We start from the raw sequence: 22295 nt of genomic DNA on the forward strand, positions 1-22295 counted from the left end.
GCTGTAGCAGAAGGCAGTTTGTTCGCTGAAGGGCTGGAGAGTGATACATGAATGAGTGTCTGCAGGCAACAGTGAAGCATGGTGGAGGTTCCTTGCAAGCTTGGGGCTGCATTTCTGCAAATGGAGTTGGGGATTTGGTCTGAATTAATGGTCTCCTCAATGCTGAGAAGTGCAGGCCAATACTTATCCATCATGCAATACCATCAGGGAGGCATCTGATTGGCCCCAAATTTATTCAGCAGCATGACAACGACCGCAAACATACAGCGAAAAATAGTCATTAAGAACCATCTTCAGCATAAAGAAGAACAAGGAGTCCTGGAAGTGATGGTATGACCCCCACAGAGCCCTGATCTCAACATCATCGAGTCTGTCTGGGATTACATGAAGAGAGAAGCAACTGAGGCTGCCTAAATCCACAGAAGAACTCTGGTTAGTTCTCCAAGATATTTGGGCCGACCTACCTGCCGAGTTCCTTCAAAAACTGTGTGCAAGTTTACCTAGAAGAACTGATGCTGTTTTGAATGCAAAGGGTGATCACACCAAATATGGATTTGATGTAGATTTTTCTTCTGTTCACTCACTTTGCATTTAGTTAATTGATAAATATAATCTATTAACATCTATTTTTGAAAGCATTCTTACTTTATAGCATTTTTTCACCCCTGCCTAAAACTTTTGCACAGTACTGTATAGCACACAATAATTTACAGGAAGATAAATGTAAACTATTGTATATGGACAAGAGAAAATCCTCAGATTCTACAGAGAAGTATCTTAAATATCTTAGATTGATGCATTTTACTATTAAATTCATATTACTTCTTTGATGAAGCTACGCCTTGAGATTTCAGTGCAAGCAAGGCCTTTGTACATGTGTAAAAGCTGCCTTTTTGAATGCAATATCCTCTTTGCATCCATTCTTTGAAAACAAAGCTCTGCCATACATCACATTAAAAACAGAAAGAGGATTATAAGGTTTGCAATCACAATTTAAGCTTTTTTAACATTGACTACTCTATCACTTTAAACATGAAAATCGACTAAGAAAATAAAATCTACTCCCACTGTCTGCAATGGAATATTTTGCAGTATACAAATGCCAGATGCATTACAAACAGACATGTACTGCTAAGAAAGAGAAAGAGAAGTAAATAGAGAGATAGATACATCAATGATGGACAGAGATGGACAATGGAAGCTTTTGAATGGGTCCCAAGAGATTAAAAAGAAGGGAAGATGAAATAAACTTTGCAGGTGTGAAATGGAAAAGTGAAGCTAAACATCGAAGCAAGTGGATACACGGCCTGTGATACAGCCCACTCATTACCACAGGTTGCACACCTGAAATAGAGAATTGCTGCCATATTATGTTTAATGGTCTTCAAGATCTTTGTGTACTCCAATTAAAATGCATAACATACAAGCATACTGCAATATAAAATAGTAATTACTATAACACTACAAAGGATAATAGCAACAAAGTGCTGTAGAAGCTGCAAGGTAAGCAATCACGAATAACACACATTGTGAAGAGAGACTTGACACTTTGTCCATAATAAGTATGATTACATAAACTGATATTTCGTTTTCCATTCACTTTGTACTAAATCGTCTGCAACATCTCTCTCTCTCTGCAGGTTCTTGAAAGCTAGCAGTAAAATCTTTTAAGGCTTAAATCTTATCGCACCAGAACACGATTTTCAAATTACATTGTGTGGCAATAAGATTCACATCTGTTGGAGGTGGTAGACAATGCATTTTGTCTTTTACCTTAACAAGGGGGAGAAAATGTGCAAATTAAATGCATTTAAGAAAAAAAAAAAAAAAAAAAAAAAAAAAAAAAAAAGGTTTTCAGACTACAAATACATTTTTTTCTATTTTTTTTTTTACAAGAACAGCCTTCATTTTGTCTACAAAGTCGGAATCATTTGACTAAGCAAGAGCCACCTGAGCTTGGTGTTTAATTGACCATTGACATACATAATTGGAAGGGGATTGAATCTGACTGGCCAAGGCCTTGTTCTCTATTGTAGATTGTATTTATCTTTTAAAGATATGTAAAACACAGTGACATTAGTTTAGGAAAAACTACACATATACAATATTAAGAGAAAATAGCTGACTGATACCATAAAGCTAAATTATCCAATCATGAAATTACATTTTGTTGTAAGCAAGATTTCCCAAAACAAAAGGATAAAAACGGAACCTAATTATGTATTCAGACACTGTCCAAGTGCAATTAATGAGGAAATATAGTTGCACTACGTCTCAGAATACCTAATTAGTCCTTTCTTGGCTAATATTTACACAAAAGATTACTGAATGCAATTAATACACGGGGTCCTTTCCATTCCTTTTAATTTCCTGTAAATATACTGATAATTCAGCAGCTATCTTGACTTTGAAGGACAGCAGGTTAATAATTTAAATAGTGTCAGGGGATGGGGACTTAATTCAGCTGGAAATTTAGCACTTTTACATTCTCCTAGAGAGAATGCTATTCAAAAGACTAAAAGACCTGTTAACATCCTTCCATACTCCAAGAATATCCTTCAGATTAATAGCTATCTAATGGATACAATTTTTTTCTTATCATTGTTAATTTTAGTTTAAACTATACTGCAATGTTCAGCTTACAACGCACTTTTTTTTTTAAGATTGCTCATTTAACACAATATTACATTTGAGACGTCGCGGCTCCCAGTGTAGATTTTTCCCCAACAACTAAAATACATTTTTTACTGATCTATAGTTGGATGAGAATGATGCATTTGTGTTCCAAGAAACTTAAAAATCTTGAACTTTTCCATATTGACTAAGGTGGTGTGATTGCGTTGTACTTGTGTTCATGTATTTGATCTTTAAATACTTCCTAAAAGGCACTAAGAGGAGAACAATGTTTCCCTCTGAGGCTTCCAATTCTGACAGAATTGTATTAGTCATTTAAAATAAAAAAATACATATAAAAAGCTTTAGCTGTTTTAAAAGCTCCTTCTCTGTCTCTGCTTGCAATAAACGATGAGTCCAAAAGCCTGGGGGTTCAGATCATTGCATTACTATTCAGCAACTATAGTCAGAAGCTCCCAGCTGCAGAGCATAATTATTTGACTGTTGCCAGGGTTTGATGGGGTGCAGTTGTCTAGGGAATCCTAATCTTTACTGGTGCACTTGAGACCCTATTTCTGGCTAGGTGCCTGTGAGACTGAGTGTTATCATTAAGGGATATGGCCACTGTTGGTCGTCTCTATAACTCTGATTTTTGCTTTGCAGGATTGCAGCTTAAAATGAGCAAACAGCCTGGCCGTGTACACCTTGACGGATGTGTGTATGTAATTGTTCCTCTCCTAAACTGTGGTGGGCAGTGGAAGCAGAATGTGAGGTTGAAAACAACTGCCTAATTCAAACAATGAGTCGTAAATGTTTTAAAATATCATTCAGTTCTTCTTACAAAACGGTATACATTACTAAAATTATACAGACACTGTCCTGTAAATGCAAAGGTCAAATATTGAAAGAGCATGTAATGTAACAAGAAAGTAAAATATTATTGTATGCCATGTATGGAAGGTGATCGTGAAGGTGACCCAAGTTGCTCATTATTCAATTATAGAATACCCACACGATTGTTTTTGCTAATTGGGAATATAACAACCTACATCTGAATAATGATTGTAATGTAACCAATAAAGGCTAATGTACTTTACTTTAGAAAGTACAGTATAAGTGCATTGGTTTATGTATTAGGAAGGTCTGATATCTAAAACATCTAAGTTAAATAATGAAAACTAAATCAGTTGGCTCCATGTGTTTTTTATTACTGGTCAAGTTTAACAAACAATACAAGGACAAACACTTAGGACAATATTAGAATGTCTGCATGAAAAAATATATGTTTCCAAGAATATTTGATGAAAAAGAGGCTTTGAAGATAGGTAATTTTGAAACTTCTCAAGTGAAGAAGCTTTCATAACAAATGAGGAGAATTTGTGAAACATATGATTTGTTTTAACATGAAGAACATTAAAGTACAACACTACACTCAACACATAAATGTCACGTGTTTCAATTCATGGGATTTTGCAAGTTTAATCAGGAGGAAATACTTGTTTGCCTCATATTTCAATTTCCCTACCGCAAGATATATTGGCAGCTCAATACATCAACGATAAGGGACTTTGAAGAAGACTTGTCCTGTAATTTATCCCACTATAAAAACCCATTTACCTTTTCCTTAGCTTACTTTTTATGATTCTATAGCTGAGTTATAGTCCTAATCCAGTTTATGTTTTATTTCAGTACCGATAAAGTTAAAAGGACTGCACCTCTTTAACAATGAAGAATGATTGAAGGGAAATCTGTCTTGATATTTTATATTTGAAGTCTTTTGGAAAAACTTGAAAATGTATAAATTACTTTGGATTCAGGGCAAATACTAAAGGCCATATCAAAATGATTTTATTTATGAAGAAGTGGCATGCTCCATTCAGGCAACTGACATAAACCACAGTCTCTCTTAATACTTATTTACTGAGACCTTTCACAATCAGCCTGATGAGGTCCTTAGAGTAGGCCTAATACACCACATGCAGCCTGTTGATTCCACTTGCTAGAGGATTGAAGTAAACAACTTCAATCGTGTGGTAAAACTAGGGTAAAAATGTCAGTTCTGATAAAGTAAAACATTTATTAAATAAATACTAATCCACAAAAAATATGAACTGAAGCTCCAATCCAATCATATAAGCTGAAATGTTACTGCTATTTTGCAGCACAATGTATTTAAAAAACAAGAAAACAAACCAAAAAAAAGCACAGTCATGACACTAGCTAAAAGGGAGGAAGTAGCTTAGTTTCATTGGTTTGCTGAAAAAGTTAAGTGCTGGCTGACTGCCTTAAACTAGTCTGGCAAAATGTTTAAAGGTTACTATTGTGAAAGCTGGATCTCGTGCCTGCCCCTGCTGATTCAATAGTAATAGACCAAAGTTTGAACATACTTTGACAATAAACCAAAAACAATAACGACTGTGTAAAATAATAATTACAATTTTTAAAAGCTACAGAAAAGACTTGAGATTCAACAAGTGACAGACATTTATTTACACTATACAAACAAAACACATTTCACAACTCTGTTTGCAAAGCACATGTTTGCACAGCCCTCATTCTTCAAAGGAGGTGCAAGCTTCTGTCAACAACTGAATGTTTCGAATATTTTTGGAGTTCATACGGTTTGTCAGGAGAGATTACATTTGCCCTTCTGGAACTGAAAATCATCTGTGCGAGCCACTAGTTTTTCAGTACTTATAAGACTCATTCACATGATAGTTTTGTATTGAATGGTTCCAGAAGGAAGGCCTTTTCAGTGGTGCTGAAAATCATTAAGTGCCAAGAGATTTATATTAAAACTTACATAAACATGAGGAAAGTTAAAACTGAGAGGTTTGCATGTTCTTTGGAAAGCAGAACAGAGATGATAGTCTACTGAAATAAAAATGGGCAGCAATGAAACTGACAGGAATGCTTTTCTCCTCATTTTTCTTTTTTATTATCAGGCCTGAGCTGATAGCCTCTCTTTCTCCTACATCACCCAATAATACTCCCCAGAGATGTGATGCAAATCTTCCCCGAAGTCTCCTTGCAGTCAAATTTGTGGAGTCTTTTTACAGTACACTGGAAGCCAAGCAATACACAAGAACGGATATTCTTTAACATTTTATTCATGGATAATCCACTCTATAAACAAGGATTCATGTTCTGGTTACTCAGATTCATGCCTCTACCCTCAACATCAATCTTCAAACAGAAGTCCCGTCCTGCCGCATAGTAATCTCGTATTTCCGAAACGTCGAGCCAAGTTCGGAATCTTATTTCATATAAAAAGCCTCTAATAAATCACTGTGAGTCTAAACACTTTGGCACTCGATGGGAGATCTGTGTGTGATGGGTTCAATATCGCTTCTGCTGCTGCTGCTGCAGTGCAGCCTAGCATAGCGTAAAAGATAGGGAATCTAATCTGTGTTTGCAAAAGCATTTTAAATTACACTGCCAGGGTGAACCCATGGGATTCTCATTTTTAGCAGGTTTTGTTAATTATTAAGGACGATGGTGGTGTAAAGGAGGTGGAAAGTCATGGGTAAAATGCTCACTGATGAATAAAATTGTGTTGAATTTGAAATAGGCCTACTTCTTTAACATACATCACATATATAAAAACAATAACAATGATTACTTTATTTCCGCAAAAAGTTAAAGTAACTGCACGGATTGAGGAAAGTTGGGAATTTTAAAGATTTTATTAAATAAATAGTAAATTGTCCATTATTCAGTTGTCTGGAATGCAGAGTACTACCAACAGGCAAAATAAGTACACACAAGGTTTTTTCTTCAGTCCTGCACTTTTTCTGCTTAATGACATCTACTGGGGCTACACAAGAGATGACAGAAACCCCTTTTAACTGAACCCAGGTCACCAGATGTTAAAGACTTAGAAATCTAGATATTTAAATCTTCTGCATGACAAGTACTACTTCCTAACATAGTAACTTTAAACCATAAAACATGTTTGACTGTTTCTATTAAAATGTCTGCCAGTAGCAATCAGTTTCTATGTCTATATTTACAGAGAAAATACATTTTTATGAGAAACTGTAAAAACTAGGAAATCATGTTGAATCAGCAACTAACCATATCTAGTGCATTTCATGTGGGATACTAAGCAACATGCCAACAGTATTAATGTGTACTGTATTCAAGCTGGGCCCATCTGATATGTGTACAAATTCTTGTGGTTCACTCCTTTATTTGCCCCTTGTAAAGACATTTTAATTGGTAGTTAAGGCACTATATTAGTTTAACTTGATTGATTGATAGGCAGCAAGATTGTTTTCATGCAGGTCACAGTTTGGAAATGCAGTAACATTCATGCATATTTTAATATTGTCAGGTTAGTATTACCAATATGGTTAGAGACCTACAAATTAAACTGATTAAATTAGACAACAATCAATCAAAGAGGGGAATGATAAGAACATATATTTTATATTTAAAGGTCTTACAATGATACCTTGCATATAGTAAACTGATTTGTGAGATTTGAGAAACAATTGCATTAAAGCATTAGTAGTCACTGATTGCTGTACAGGGTTTTTCTTGAAATGGTTTATAATTTCTACTGTTGTGTCCATTTCAAATGTCCACTGACACACTACTGAACTTTCAAGACTACCATCATTTTCCACGATATTTGTCTTTATACGACATTTAACCTGACTATGATTTAGAACATTCTTTATGGGAACTAGGAGTTGCATGATAAATTATGCATGTCAAATATTAAGTCAGAAGACACACAATTAAAACACAATATTCCAAACAGTAAAGATTATAATTGTTTTGCTTATAGTCAAATTGACTGTTATAAATAAGATTTCAGATCGCTGGATCATTTATGCTGCATGCTGGGGTTTTCAATGCAACAAATGTACACACAACAAATGTAAACCAAAAAATATAGGTCACCGATTTTTCCACAGTGATGACTCCCACTCCTTGCTATACCAACACTAAGCAGATATTGCCCTCGGTGGTTTTAGAGAAGCAAAGCATATTAGAATAAATAAATACTCATGAACCATAATAGTGCAACTTCAAGAGACCGCAGTCAAGACTGATATCCACATTCTCATCCTTAAGTTTCTGCCAAAGCTTCCCTTTCACAGTACCATTAATGTGCATGGTCTACACTTAATTTTACAATCCACCCAGATTTTCTGCCTTTAGTTTATAAGATTTAATAGCTCAATAGACAGCGATTACTTTTTGCAATGGTTTTCCATCACATTTCTACTACAGTCACGTGGGCCTCTTACTTTCCCCCAGATGTTTCCAAGTTACAGAACACAAAAACTGCAATTAGAATGAAAACAAGGTTGGTTTAAAATTATACATATTCCCCCATTGAATGTCAGTATTAATCTTCATATCAAAAGACAATATTCTCTGTATATCAAGATCAACTATGAGCAAGGGAGGTTTTTGAGAACAAAACTAGCAAGGGATTTAATTGTGTGAAAAGGGAATTTTCAGCTGGTCTACATACAATATCCATACAGATCTCCATGATTACATTTTGTGACATTTGAAGTGTTTAGTATTGGTTCAAAATAGGGAAATTAAGAACATAATTAAACCTATCGAAACAATCAAACTCTGGCTTTGTGCCCCTAATCTGTTGTACATTATTGCCAGTGATTTGTTTTCCACTATTAAGAATCTCAGCCTGCCTGTTTTGAGGACTTTCTTTATCGATATCATAATTTCTTTATACTATTTATTGATATTAGTTATGATGACACGGAGGAGGAAACTAGATGTGTGGTCCTCATTATAGTCCTTCTGTTTTCTACCGGTTTTTTAATGTTCTTCAAGGGTTGTGATGGTGATAGGCCAGAACGATCAGATTTGATTTTTTTTTTTTTTAATCTTTTCATGTGCCAGCAAACAAAACAAAACAAAAATATTAGAAGTAGAATAATTATTTTCTTCCTGCTTAAAAAGGTTTCGTTTTCAGAGCATGTGGGCGTTTTATTTTTTATTTTACAATACTGCTCCTGGGTAGATGCTCATTATACAGAATAGTACAGTGCAGCCTTTATCTTGCTTATCTTGTGTCATGTAAGACCAGATTAATGATATAGGCCTTGGAGAGTATTCAACTGAATAACTGACAGTACTGTTTAGTAACTGAGCACACATGCTTAAAAACAGAGGTTTAAATTCTGTCCTATTAAATTAACCACCAATGGAGAAAATTATTTAAATATTTATGTTACAAATGTGACTGAAGTAAGGGTACATCACTACTTAACCCAATTACTTTTAAATGTTTGCTTGATTGTGATGTTTCACAAGACATAGGCCTACACATATACTTGGAAAACATTAAATCACTTCCTACACTGAAGGTAATCAGCAGAACTTTTAAAAGCAATTATTCAGGGTAAAAGGGGAGGGAATCCCTTATAGACCAGCTTATATAGTGAAATATTACAGCAATTTGATGGTTAATTAATAATAGCTAGAGAATAAAGAATCAACATTAAAAGCAGTAGTCATCCTTGATAATGGTGTCTTTAAAAAGCAAAATCAATTAGACTTCATTTAATTACATGTATCTGGAAATCCAAGAAGACCACAGACTTTTTAAATCTGTGTTTTATAGAGGACAACCTTGCTGATTCCCCATTCACACAGTAATGGTCTTAATTAAATCAGTTTTGCTTAATATTCTATTTTTTGTGCATGATGTCAACTTAGAGATAAGTACAGTACTTTGGATAGTAATATCGAAATGAATTAATAGCGTGGCTACAATTAAAATCAGCCTGATACCTACATTGCACTCTATAACACTTGATACTAACGAACAGAGATTCAACAGCTTTCGAAACAGCTAACCTTCAGGGCAACATGAACGGTCTCCTCTGTTCTGAGGATATACAGTACCATTATCATGTCATCTAAATTACATTAGTCTTGGGCTAAAAAAAGAAAGCCAGGAGCTGCAGTTCAGGATTAGGCTAGTGTATGCCTCGACAAAATATAATTAGAATTTAGCCTAGAGCTGTTCTTTACATCTTTAATTCATCACATTTGTAACGACTGATGATTTTCTCAGTTTTATTTGCTTTCCTTTATTTTGAATGACTGTGTAATAGTTGACTATTTCAAAGCAGAAAGTCAGAAATACTGCAATACTATAAAACCGTAATTTTCCCAGGTATTCTCAACACTCTTCAACAACCTTTAGCGTAAGAAATGTGCAGTGTCATGTCTTACAGCATGACACTGCACTCGGTCATTCATCCTAAAATGATTTCTCCATTCATCCGAAACACAAATCATCTCACTACTGTAGCCTTATTCAATAATTTACTGTTAGTTTTCACAAAGGCATCACCATGTCAAGACTTTCAAAATATAGGCCTATATGGAAAGACATTCTCAAGTGCTGTATTGTTCAACCTAGATTTTCCACCCAAACTACACATTCTTCTGTTTAATTACAGTATATAGGCCTACATTTGCATTGCATGTAGCAGCACAAAGCCTTTCTGTAGTACACTGCCTGAACATCATTACTATTAAAAGGTATTACTGATTGTAATACAATACTGTTAATATATTTAGATACATGCAAAGTAGAAAAGTTATTCTTCAATCACAGGCATCTATGTGGCTGAGTAATTATTTCCCTCTCAGCCACCAGAGGGCAGTACTTCTGAAACCTTTGAATTCAGAGGCACAGGCAACACTCCCTAATTACTCATAAATCATCATTTCAGAGGCACCCAAGATCCTCCAGCTGGATGAACTACACAGAAATGACTGACCTGCCCCGATTTAGACATCCTGATCTGAGACACTGCCTGTGTGTGCAACAAGTGCTTTCATCAACAGCATGAGCACAAGATCAAGACTAGCGCTTTTTGTTTGCAATAGAGGAGTTTGTCAATTTGTTTCTGTTGCACAAGTTGCACATATTTTATCTGGGTATTTGAGCAGCTGGAAAATAGTTATAGTGGATTAAAAATCTTCACCATCACTGTATACATGTGCTCTATTTAATTTCCTGTTATACCACAAAATATGTGGTTGAATATCTATTCAAAACACTGAATGTTATTTGCTTTCCTGGAAATACACCATTACGAATCAGTCATTTTCTTTTATTTCTGCAACGTCCCGAGGCTCAACAAGGGCATGCAGAGAAACCTGATGGAGCCGTTTAATCTGAGACATTAGTAGGTGGAGTCAAAGTGCCAATGCCTCATGTACAACAGGAAGCCTGGCTCTTAGTATCTTCTTCTGAAGTCTTTATGGTCTTTCTCCATGGAAAGCACAACAAGATTAAACCTCAATGGAAGTATTTGAAGGTCACAGAGTATAATAATTTCACACAGCAAAACAGTATCTTGCCTTGACACTTGACTCAACATGAAAGCTTCTGGCAGTGCTATCAGTCCTACAACAGTATTGTACTTTATCTCCCTGATAAAACCGGACATTTGTATCAAGCTAATTTTTTTTTAAACTGTTCAAATATAAAACAATAAGCCAAGTTTATTTTCAGTCAATTTTTTATTTTTACGTGAAATGGCACACTACAGCATTTATTTTGTAACGACAAAGGAAAATTATCACAGTGGCCTTATGAGGTGCTCCCTGATAAAGCTGAATTTTAATTGTTTTCCAGCTCTAAACAATGTTTGCAATTTCACTTTCCCTAGGTCCGCATTTCAGTACTGCATTGCTTATTTTAGTAGTAAAGCACATAGGGCCATATTGTCAAAAGACTTCCACACTTCACCTTCATAAGTGAGTTTCAATTTAATTTATCTTCATATCACAATGCTGCATATTAATTACTTACGAGTGCTTTGACTGTTCTTAATTCACAAGTCAAATCTAAAGGCTGAATCACAGTCAACCCAACTCTCGTCAATCTACGAACCTGCTGAAGAGGAAACTGTGCCATATAAAAAAATGCACAAATAAAAGATGCATCCCTTGGAATGTCTTGAAAAGAAAAGAGAACTTGCTATGATGTGTCATTTCCTCTCTCTTTCTACATCTGGACATCGTGCTGTCAGCGGGAGGAAGTGACATGTAGTACTTCCCAATAATCTAGACTGATTAAGACACGCTCTAAGAGCCAGGTGGAGAAGGACTCATTTGCATACCAATTAATCGTTTGAAATTGAGTTTCTAAACAAGAATGCATTAACAAAAAGGTGATGTTTAAACAAATGAGAAACCTGGCATGCTTTATTTTTTAATTGGTTCCACCCAGAATACCTTTACAATACATGGTTGGTTTTTGATTAGGTGCTATTTCTATGACTTTTCAGACTTATCACACTCATTCAGACCTGATCTGTGTCTTATATAAACACATCAAAAGCTATCAAGCATAAAACACGCTGATTTGATTTAACTTTAAAACCCGACTGAGCCTCTGATCCCATGTCCCTTTTAAAAAAAAATATTTCAGACATGAGTTCACAAAATGTTAATTGCTCATCCCCATTTCTTTAACTTAAATTCTGTTTGTTTTACCTGCTTTTCTTATTTTCTCCACTATAACAAAAGACTCTCTCATACATTTTATTTCCATGCACATAGTAATGTACAGATTGCACACTAATTGGCACATTTACCATTTTAATTCTTAATTGTCAAATAAAGTCATAAACACAGACAGCACTGAATCACTTTTTACTCTTATTTATAATATATACATTTAACAGTTATCAAATACGGTATAAAGGGGGACGAAAAACACCTCTCTGAACTTCCCATTTGGAAGCAAACTGTGCTTCACATTTTAGAAAATATCCTACATCCACTTAATGTTTTAGAGCTAAAATGAGCTTCCACGGTTTGATCTCATGCATTGGCTGTCACACAGATAAACCCAGAAAATGGGACAGGTGAGTAATTTGCTTGAAGTCTTCTTGAAATCATCCTAGTGGAAAGTAGCATCTGCAGTCACATGAAAACAATGGTGCCACAACTCCACTCTAATGTCTGTTTCTGTCTCACAAAGCAGTCTGAGGTGTGCGAGATCTCATATGAATACTTGAAATCTTTAGGTTTTAATAGCTCTAACTTATCTTATATAAAATCAGCTGATTTGTGAATATACTTATTCAGAATGAGACAAAAGTATTGCAGTTTATTAATGTAAAACGAAGGTCATAATAGAGATGCATTATTTCAATTTAATGACAAGAATGCTTAAAAAAAAAGTTATACTAGATTACTAAGTACAGTAAGAAATTAAGTGCAAAATAAATCTCAGAATATGTTTAAATAAGCCGAGCAATGCTCCCCTGAAAAGATTTTCATGAAAGCACAGTCAGAGATGGGGAACAGACTCCGCTATAAATAACTTCAGATAACACAGTCAATATACAAGCACCACCTCTTCAAATGGAGAGAAGGTCCGCAAAACTCACAAAACCACTCTTAAGTGATAAAGCAAAACTGTAAGATAACAACACACGGCATAGTTATCATTCTGTAATACCAGATAAAACCAGTGTGTTATCTCAGTGCTTAGACGTTTTGCTACCAATGCACTATTTTCACATGTCTAACAGCTTGTCTGCCCAGAAGACATGAAGGGCAAAATGCACACTGAACTCAGAATCTTACCCAATTGTTGAACGTTTCTGCTGACAGACCTTAATTGCCACCACCTAGTCATTCAGCAATAAACTTTCTACAGATTTTACTTTACGTCTTCAGAAAAAAAACAGCAATACTGCTGACAGTAGAAAACTATTGTGCATTGCTTCAACCTTTGAGCACCACATCCCTGGATCTTGAGCAATTCCTACCAAACAAAAGGAACTCCTCTATCTGGTTCACTTTTGAACCCAGTCTGAAAGACCAGCATGACGAAGCTTATACCAACGCTGTCCTCTTCTACCAAATCGTTGTAGTGTTACACTTCCTGGAATATGCTAGTAATCCATTTCAAATAAATAGGGATTGCCATCTGTCAATTTTTGGCTGACATAAAATTGAGAATTCAGGGGATCTCTGGCTATAATAATCTGTTGGATTAGAAAACCCCTTGTGCTTTACTCTATGTTGTGAGATCAGTAACGGCAACTATTTCATCTAATAGTGGATTTCCTTATGAAAGCAAGCTTTGAGTAGTATGATTTGATTAAATAGGCCAAACATTTCAATTATATTAGTTATTATTCATGAAATTGGATATAGTTATCTTTTGTTGTGTATATACTTGCATTATTGTACAACATTTATTCTCAGATTAAGTATAAGTATGTTTTAGGTACTAAAAAATGGTTCTTGTTTTGAAAGAGTTATATCTAATATCTCAGTATAAATTACAGGAATCTATGTACAAATGTACATGCAGAAGTTTCAAATATTTCACACAAATACTCACTTCCCTTTTTCAGACTCTCTAATGCACTACTCACAAAAAGTTGGGGATATCCAGTTAATTTTGCAAAAGTATATAGGCTATGCCCGTGTGTATATATAAACAGTGCCTATAGAAAGGATCTGCCTGGGGCCACTCAAGGATATTTACCTTTTTCTTCCTTAGTTTTTCTTGTGGACTTTTCTTGTACCCTATCCTGACAAGTGTCCCTGTCCCTACCCGATGAGAAACATCCCTTGGTAGTCTCTCTGATCAGTCTCCTTCTTGCTTGGTCATCCAGTTTTGAAGGATGGCCTAATCTAGGCAGGGTCTTGGTGCTGCCATACACCTTCCACTTATTTACAATCTTCTTGGCCGAGCTCCAAGGGATATTCAAGGCCTTTGATCTTTTTTATACCCATCCCCTGACCTGTGCCTTTATTTTGAAGGCTCCTTGGTGCTCATGGTTGAGTTGCTGCTTTGAAATGCGCTACCCAGCAGAGGGAACCTACAGGAACTGCTGAATTTATCATGTGAATCACTACACTTTAACTCAGATGGATGCCACTTAACTTGGTGTGTGATTTTGAAGGTGATTGCTCACTTGGAAGTTGTGGTGTAGGATATGTAGCTAAACGAAAAAACTATTTTAATGCATTTTAATTCCAGGTCATTTAAGGCAACAAAAGGTGAAAACATTTGGAGACAACTTAAGAAGCACTCCCAGTTTCAAGGTGGTAATGTAGTGGAACAAGAAAACACCATGAATAATACGTTCGCTCCCTGTACCTATTAAGCACTAAAGTAGTAAGTACAAATGACTGAGCCCACTTTCACCTGAGGGATCTTGGATCATCCTTGGTTGAAAACCCAAATCTTCAGGAAATACTTCAGGAGACATTTAATAAGGATGTCCCAAACTTGTTAAAATAGGGAAACCCTGCTGAGAAAGGTAAGGTGGAAATACTGCTCCCATGAAGGAATTTTTTCAATTTGGAAGAGGAAACCACCAACAAGACAGCAAGAAAAGGTCCTTAATGACAGTTGATGTAGTGCTGACAGTACGCAGCCGTGACACAACCCTGAATGTGGAGATCACTTCTTCGAGTCACAGTGATGCTGCCTCATACCACCTTTTTGGAACTCAAATCACAACTAATTGCAGCAGGAAGCTAATATTCTCTTACATGAACTGTGACTGAGAAAATTAACCACAATTCATGATTGCTATGGCATGTGGTAAACAAGCTTTCCGATTTGATCTACGCATGACCCTTGTTTCTCATTATTCCAGTTGTGTTGCACTTTCATTTTGTCACATAGTGTGACCAACAGTCTCACAAACCAGGGGTCCACTGTCACGTATATCCGTACTATTTCTGGGTTGTTGGTTGACTGTGTTGCTGTATGCCATTAGATCCAATAGCTCCCTACCTTTTGGTTTTCAATGAAACTTCACATCATAGCCCCCCCAGCCAATGTAACTGAATTAATGTTCTGTACCTGTTTTTTTAATACCCACTTATACACCGTTGACATGTATTGCATGCCTTCTTGCCATAAAAATGACTAATGCGACAATAAAAGTGCTGTTCTGACCTTGTTGTTTCACAATATGGATATTTTGTCACTTAACAGAAACATTGCAATGCAATGCAATTCAATTTATGTTCTTTTCACAAATGCATTCTGGTGCTATTCCTGCGTCATTCAGAAATTCTTTTTTTTTTTTTTTTTTTTTACTGTTATCGATTTATTTTGCATTAAAGAAAGTTTATTTGAAACTCATCATCCCCATACCAGTAGATTCGTGATTAAAACACACAGACAAATGTTTCTTCCCTTCTACCTCATACTAATTTCATTGCCTTGCGTTTTAACCCAGATAGTGCTTGGGCTTCATTTTTTGATGGCTGTTCGGTGGCTTAAATCACATACAAGCAAAGCAAGGAAATACCAACGTCAATAATGGTCCACTGCTAAACCACCTCCATTTGATTTATTTAAGGTTAATAAGCAGGAGAAAACAACACAACCAGTGATCCTGAGTCATGACAGTAATGGAACACTTTATAGCTTACTGGAATAAGGAATATACAATTGATTTTTATGGATCAATAACCATTCTTCTTTTTCTCTGCTGAGATCATGTTCCAGACAAAAGTTGCCTTAATGGGAGCTAGAGCAATATCCTTGACGTAATATCATTCAAATATTTGTCCCAGTACCAATTTGGGATTAGAAAGCTAGTTTCAAAGATTCCCCACCGCCACAAACTACATCTACTACACTAGGTCCAAATACAAAAAAAAAAAAAGATAAAAACAAAACTACAACAGATCTCTAACTGAAAGAGATTACAAAAATATTTCTTTTTCACTTACAATGTGAGCATACTGATATTATTTTTTACATTGCCTCGAGAATAATTCTGAATGATACTATGTGCAGGGCCATTTTTCTTACAAATTAGGCTTGTCAGCAACACAGCCTAAAGTAATTCAAATTAAATATGCTTAATTATATACTTATATACTACAGAAAACGTATGATCAATTAAAACAAATCCATCTGAATATACTTAAATTATTCCAGGCCTTTAGACATTTGGAAGATACAAAGTCAATATTTGTTTCACACTGGCAATAAATACATGAATAAAATAAATATAAAATCTGAAATGGTAATGTTTAACATTCTACCCTACAGTTCTCTGCTTCTTCCTCTAATAAAATTAGAGCACTTATATTAATTATTATACACAAGAAACTCATTATGGTGGATTCTCTGAACTAAGTACAAGGCAAATATTTTATTGTTTAAATACTTTTTTTTATTATTAGACTTAAATTAGAATTAAGTTTGTTTTATTAACGTCCTATTTTGAATGTTGTCAAAGGTTTTGAAGAAATCAAGCTTTACGTAATACACAGCATTAAGGGATTAAGAAGAGATTATTTTTTGGCAACAATGAGGCCAAGCCAAAACTGAAGCACTTAAATTTATGGTGGTACTCTCTCATGTTTAAAGGTATTGCAGTGATTACATTACAGAATGTAAGTTGAAATAAATTGGATTTCTGACTCATCTGTGAGGTTTCAGGTTCCATTCTCTATATTGTTCCCAGGTTTAATGGACATTGAAAGGGATTTGTTTCATTTTTTTTCTTAGACAATTTGTTTAGCTGCCTTTCTTTTTGTAAGACAGCAGCAGAAAAGCTTTCTAGATAAATAGCTAATGAACATATTACAACGTATGACAAGTAGGAAGAAATAATGTAATGTCTATTTTTACTCCACAGCAATAACTCTCACACACACACACACACACAAAAAACAGAAAATACATTTTAACCATCCACTTCCCCGTCATAAGTGTAGTTCTGACCAACAGGTAGGTTTCCGTAGCTGATCAACAGCTGTAGAAAAGATTAGGTTAAAACAAACAGAATCCTAAACACAAAGCTTTAGATCCAAACCCAGCTGGAATGCTCCAAAATGGCTCTTTAGACCTTTACAATCCTATCCCTAACCTCTGCATTAAGCTTGCATCTGCATCTCCATCTTAGAAGAAAATCAATATGCTTTTAAAATGACAGAATAAGAGGACTTCAAAACAAAAAAGGAAAACCCAGTGTGCCTCATTTGGGTCACTGCACCATGCATCTCCATTTCATTTGGCAGTCAATGAGGTTTCTTGTACAGTTTCCTTCCCTTTATAAAAATACAAACTAAACCAACATTTGAAAAAACACCAGTCCCAGCTAAACATATACTTGAAATGTTTTATTTGCACACCTGCTTTCCTTTTGATAGGGCTAAAAGGAGCTATTTTGAATGGATGAAACTTATTTTAAATCAGCCGTCATCTCTGTCATTCTTGACGTTAAACCCCTGTGATGTAGATTATTTTTCAGCAACAACCTTCATCCTAACCGTCTTTAGAAATCTGCTCAGCACATTCCCAAACAGGAGGTTATAGAATACATGATGATACAAAGAAGTCCTGTTCCAAATGCCGGAAAAGAGTACGAGGGATTCTCACGGGAGACGTCCAGGACAGCTGGGTCAAAGCACAGTTCATTTTGATCAACTGCTGGGAGATGCATAACCACAGCCATCAAACAGATGGGACCACAGCTTGGTCCTGACCATAAGAGCACCATGATTACTGTAAGAACCCCTTCACGCAATGACACGGACAAAACAGCTAGGATATTAATTTCAGGAAATACATTTAGTATTACAGAATGAATTAACCGATAGATTTGAACAATGTATTCACCATATAAAATAAAATAAATAGAAATGCTCAGCCCCTATATTTCCCAGTTTACAGAGTCATCGGGTAACTGCTTTTATGTGGATGCATGCTGGTCTGTCTCAGCAAAACAAAAACAAAAACTCAACCTTTTACAGATACCTGATGCTGAAGTATAAGAGAAGTGCTAAAGTACATGCAACTCTGCTGTAGAAACCAGATAATACAGACATATCAAGAAATCATGAAGTGGAGCGGAAAACGCTGGCCTTAATCATTAATGTAGCACAGATGGCCCTTGACAAAAGTGCTTATCTAGCTACATACAAGTTTTTCATTACTGTTGTTGTACATTCCATATGCAGTACATTGTGAATATATCACTGGGTCTTAGAAACTCCACTCAGAACAACAACGTCCTTTTGTCAAATGTATGGATTTATAAATAAGACATTATTTTCCACAGTTCTCTTTTACTCTAATAGGTCCCATAATCTCCACTACACAAGGGTACAGCATAGATTACCAAAGATTGATTTATTTTTGTCTGAATTTCAATTACATCTATTCACCTATCTGTTATTTTATATATACATATAATATAGGCCTATACTTCCTCGTCTCACCAAAAAATGCATAATGTTAATCATATGGGTTTAAGGGAATACAAAACAGCTAAGTTCGATCGACTTTCAAATAAAATACAGTTTATGATTTGTTTCTTGCCTATAACTTTTACGTTTATAACGTTTGTTGTTTGGTAAACTACTCTCCCATACATGGTTTAGGAGAATCACTGCTTTAATTTATACATCAATTATTTACTAAAGTTTTAAGCCCTACAGTTAAAGCTCTCAACAGCAATTTGGACTTTACTGCATAAATCAACAAATGGAATTTACAAGGAAAATATAACATGAATTGAAGATTTAATTGACGATGATCTAATATATGCACAGAATGCATAGTCTAACACATTCCAGCAGCTATATTGGTATACAGTTCTGGAAAAAATTGAGAGACCACTTAACACTGATTTCTGAACCTGGTCTCTTAATTTTTTCCAGAGCTGTATATTAAATTATTCACACCTTTATTTACATATGACAAGGACTCTGTAGCCAATTATGCTGAATACAACAGCATCTGAAAAACAGTGACAGCTCTTAACTCCATCTGAGGCCTGTGCAACATTTGTCCAGCTTTCATCAAGTTTTTCAGAAAAACATTTTACTCACCAGAGAAATCCACAGGCAGCGTCCGGAGTGATAGACCAGTGAGGAGTATGACCAGGGCCATTCCATCATAGCATTTAAGATTAATAAAGGAAACATGAAAAATAGAAACAACACAAGGCAAATATTGAACAAACCTCTGTATAAAATTAACATGTATACAATGTAGCCTATGTAGGTTGCAGACATAGTGAGAAACAATATGACCATTTACAGAAGTGTGTCATGTGCATTCTGCATTGTTCATCTTTATTACTCGTATTGTTAAGTGACACGTAAATTAGGAGAAGTGGTAGAAAACTGAAATAAATACACCCCCACAAATGAATTAAAAAAAAGCCTAGTGACCCCCCTAGTCAATTAACTATATAAAGATCATGAAATCTGTAGTCGAGTGGTTTCATATAAAATTAGAAGGCAAAAAGGTCTGAAGTGGATAAAAACTATAACACCACTTTATTAAAATCACTAGAATAAAATGTACTTTAAATTGGTTAGGTTTAAAACAATTACAGTTTAAGCAATGTCTTGAAAAGGAGGATCACATTCTGCACATAATAATCCAAAGGTCATGAAAATCTAGGCTACCATTTAAACCTGCAAGTGACGTTAGGCAGTGCAGTCACCCATGAGCCAGTGGGCACAGATACAGCACATACAGCGGTGCACAGACCATGAGAAGTGGGGTGTGGGATAGTGAAGAGGCATCTTATGGAATGACGCGTCATGTTTCCGACTGCGGCTGGGTGGGAGAATACTTTGATTTGCGTTGCACTGGGCCCATCCTTTGCCCTGGAAGTAGTGTGATAGGGTGGCCACACTTCACACAGTTGTTAGTTTTCGTTTTTTTGTTTCTTGACTGTACTGTCACATTGTCACATCACAGACAATAGTGTATAAGTAGCACTGAGTAGGCTAAATGTTAAGGTAAGGGCCCACACATTTACCAACATGATATCTCATTAGGTCTCAAAGTTGGGGCAAATTATGAAGGGAACACAGAGATCCCCTTCTCCTTGAAACCGTTCTGTGGAAGGAATTCCTAAGGCTATCTATCAAAGGGTGATGGCATGTGTCTGCTACTATTGGGGCAATCGTTAAGGCCAAGTCTGGGCTTACAACATATTAAACATATTGTGAAGAGCCCCTCATTGATATTCTCTAATGTAGGCTATAGTTGCATAATCTAACATTAATATTACATTGAAAAGACTAAAAATGAAAGCAAACAAAAATAATACATTTTTATACACAGCCTAATGCTTAGACAAAATTAACTTATTTCTTAGTTAGTGACAAAATGAAGATTTTGTGCATTGAATTCGTGTAGCCTCACTCATGGGACCCCAGAAGCTTGCAATTAATCCAACAGCTTCATCAATCTAAGTAAATACAAGTCATACAGCTGCAACACAAGAAAGGGCAGATTTGAAAAACCCTTTTAGCCCTCCCACGTAACGGATCTATCCTTTACCGACCAAAGACCAGTATCAAATTTGCCAATTGCTAATCAATGAAGTGCATTAGCTAAGGGGACGTGCCAACATTGTTAATGCCACAGGGCTGCAGTGAAGCTGGCAATCTAAACTGGCACCATGCAGAAGAGGAAGACTAAGCAGATGTCGGATGTTTTGCCTGCGCTGTTTTTAACTGTAAACGAAGCTTCAGTAAAATAAAAACTGAAACCTTTCGGTTACACCAAAACAAAATCAGTGCACGACGGCGCCTCGCTCAGTCCAAATAAAGAGAGCATGTATCAATCCATGCTCCCCTACTAAACAAATACAAAAATAGCAACATGCACATTATTATTAGTATTAGTTATTATGTACGAACATGTAGCATTCATAGTATAATTGTATCCACTAGACTGAGCACTGCTACACAGCTGCGGATCTACATTGCACTGCAGTCGCGCTATACTGAAAGTATCCACGTTTATGTATAAAATAAACATAACCTTTATGAGAATTGCATTTCTTTGATACCCTTTCAAAACATCTGGATTACGCCACGTTGGTTTAGTTTTATTTCTGTTTGCGTATTCAATATTTTGCATGCATTAACTTCAAATTCGTATTGCATGACACAACTGTGACGGGGGACAGAAACGCCGATACTTCCCTCTGAAACACGGTGGCAATAGATACAAAAAAGTTTGATTAAAGATTATACTTTTTTTTTTTTTGGCTTTCTTTCTTTTGTTTCCCCACAAAGCATTCTTATCAAACACATCAACGAAATCCGACAGACCGCAGTACAGCGTCAATATAATCAGCCCTAAATCCTGACTCCCATCTGCACGCCAGCGCACAGATCAGCCAGCTGGCACTATCGACCTGGTGCATATTTGGCCACTGCAGACAGGAGACAGCGCAACAATGTAGCGTTTGACCAGTGCGACCCGCTTACCTGAGTATATCCGTCTCTGTGTTGAAAACCCTTAATTCATCCTCCAGACAATGTCAACAGCAATACAACATGCCTTTCATGAACACCGAGCTCCGGCAAACAGCGCTCGACTCCTCCGAGAGCACTTTGAGGAAAACAAGTAGCAGAAGTTTACACCTGCACCGCATCCCACTTTCATTGTGGAAAAGCACGTCTGCCTGCAACCCAACCTGGGAGCCATGCCCCGCCCATCGCCGCACCCCATTGGTTTCCAGCCACGGAAGACACGCCCTCCTCTGCACGCCATTGGTTATTACACAATGCAGACACGCCCAATACCGCACGCCATTGGTTACACGCCCTGCCAGACATCCCCTTCCAGGAAAGTCCAGCCCCCCAGAGGCCAGGCCTGTGTCCATATCTGGGTATGTCGCGGCCAATAG

The 22295-nt window shown here is 36.2% G+C and overlaps 1 protein-coding gene across 2 annotated transcripts in view; it reads right to left on the reverse strand.

The window, feature by feature from the left end:
• Nucleotides 1–22060, reverse strand: part of epb41l3a (erythrocyte membrane protein band 4.1-like 3a) — a 91498-nt gene extending 69438 nt beyond the window's left edge. The window contains exon 1 of one of the 2 annotated variants that reach the window (XM_066718501.1): nucleotides 21874–22060. The gene's annotated coding sequence lies outside the window, so the exon portion shown is untranslated. Of the gene's footprint in view, nucleotides 1–19464; nucleotides 19482–21873 lie in introns of those variants that run through there. The other variant, XM_066718511.1, reaches the window with a different exon arrangement.
• Between the last annotated feature and the right edge of the window lie 235 nt (nucleotides 22061–22295).

Source organism: Amia ocellicauda, chromosome 2 (assembly GCF_036373705.1).
Source record: "Amia ocellicauda isolate fAmiCal2 chromosome 2, fAmiCal2.hap1, whole genome shotgun sequence".
In the NCBI taxonomy this organism is placed as follows: Eukaryota; Metazoa; Chordata; class Actinopteri; order Amiiformes; family Amiidae; genus Amia; species Amia ocellicauda.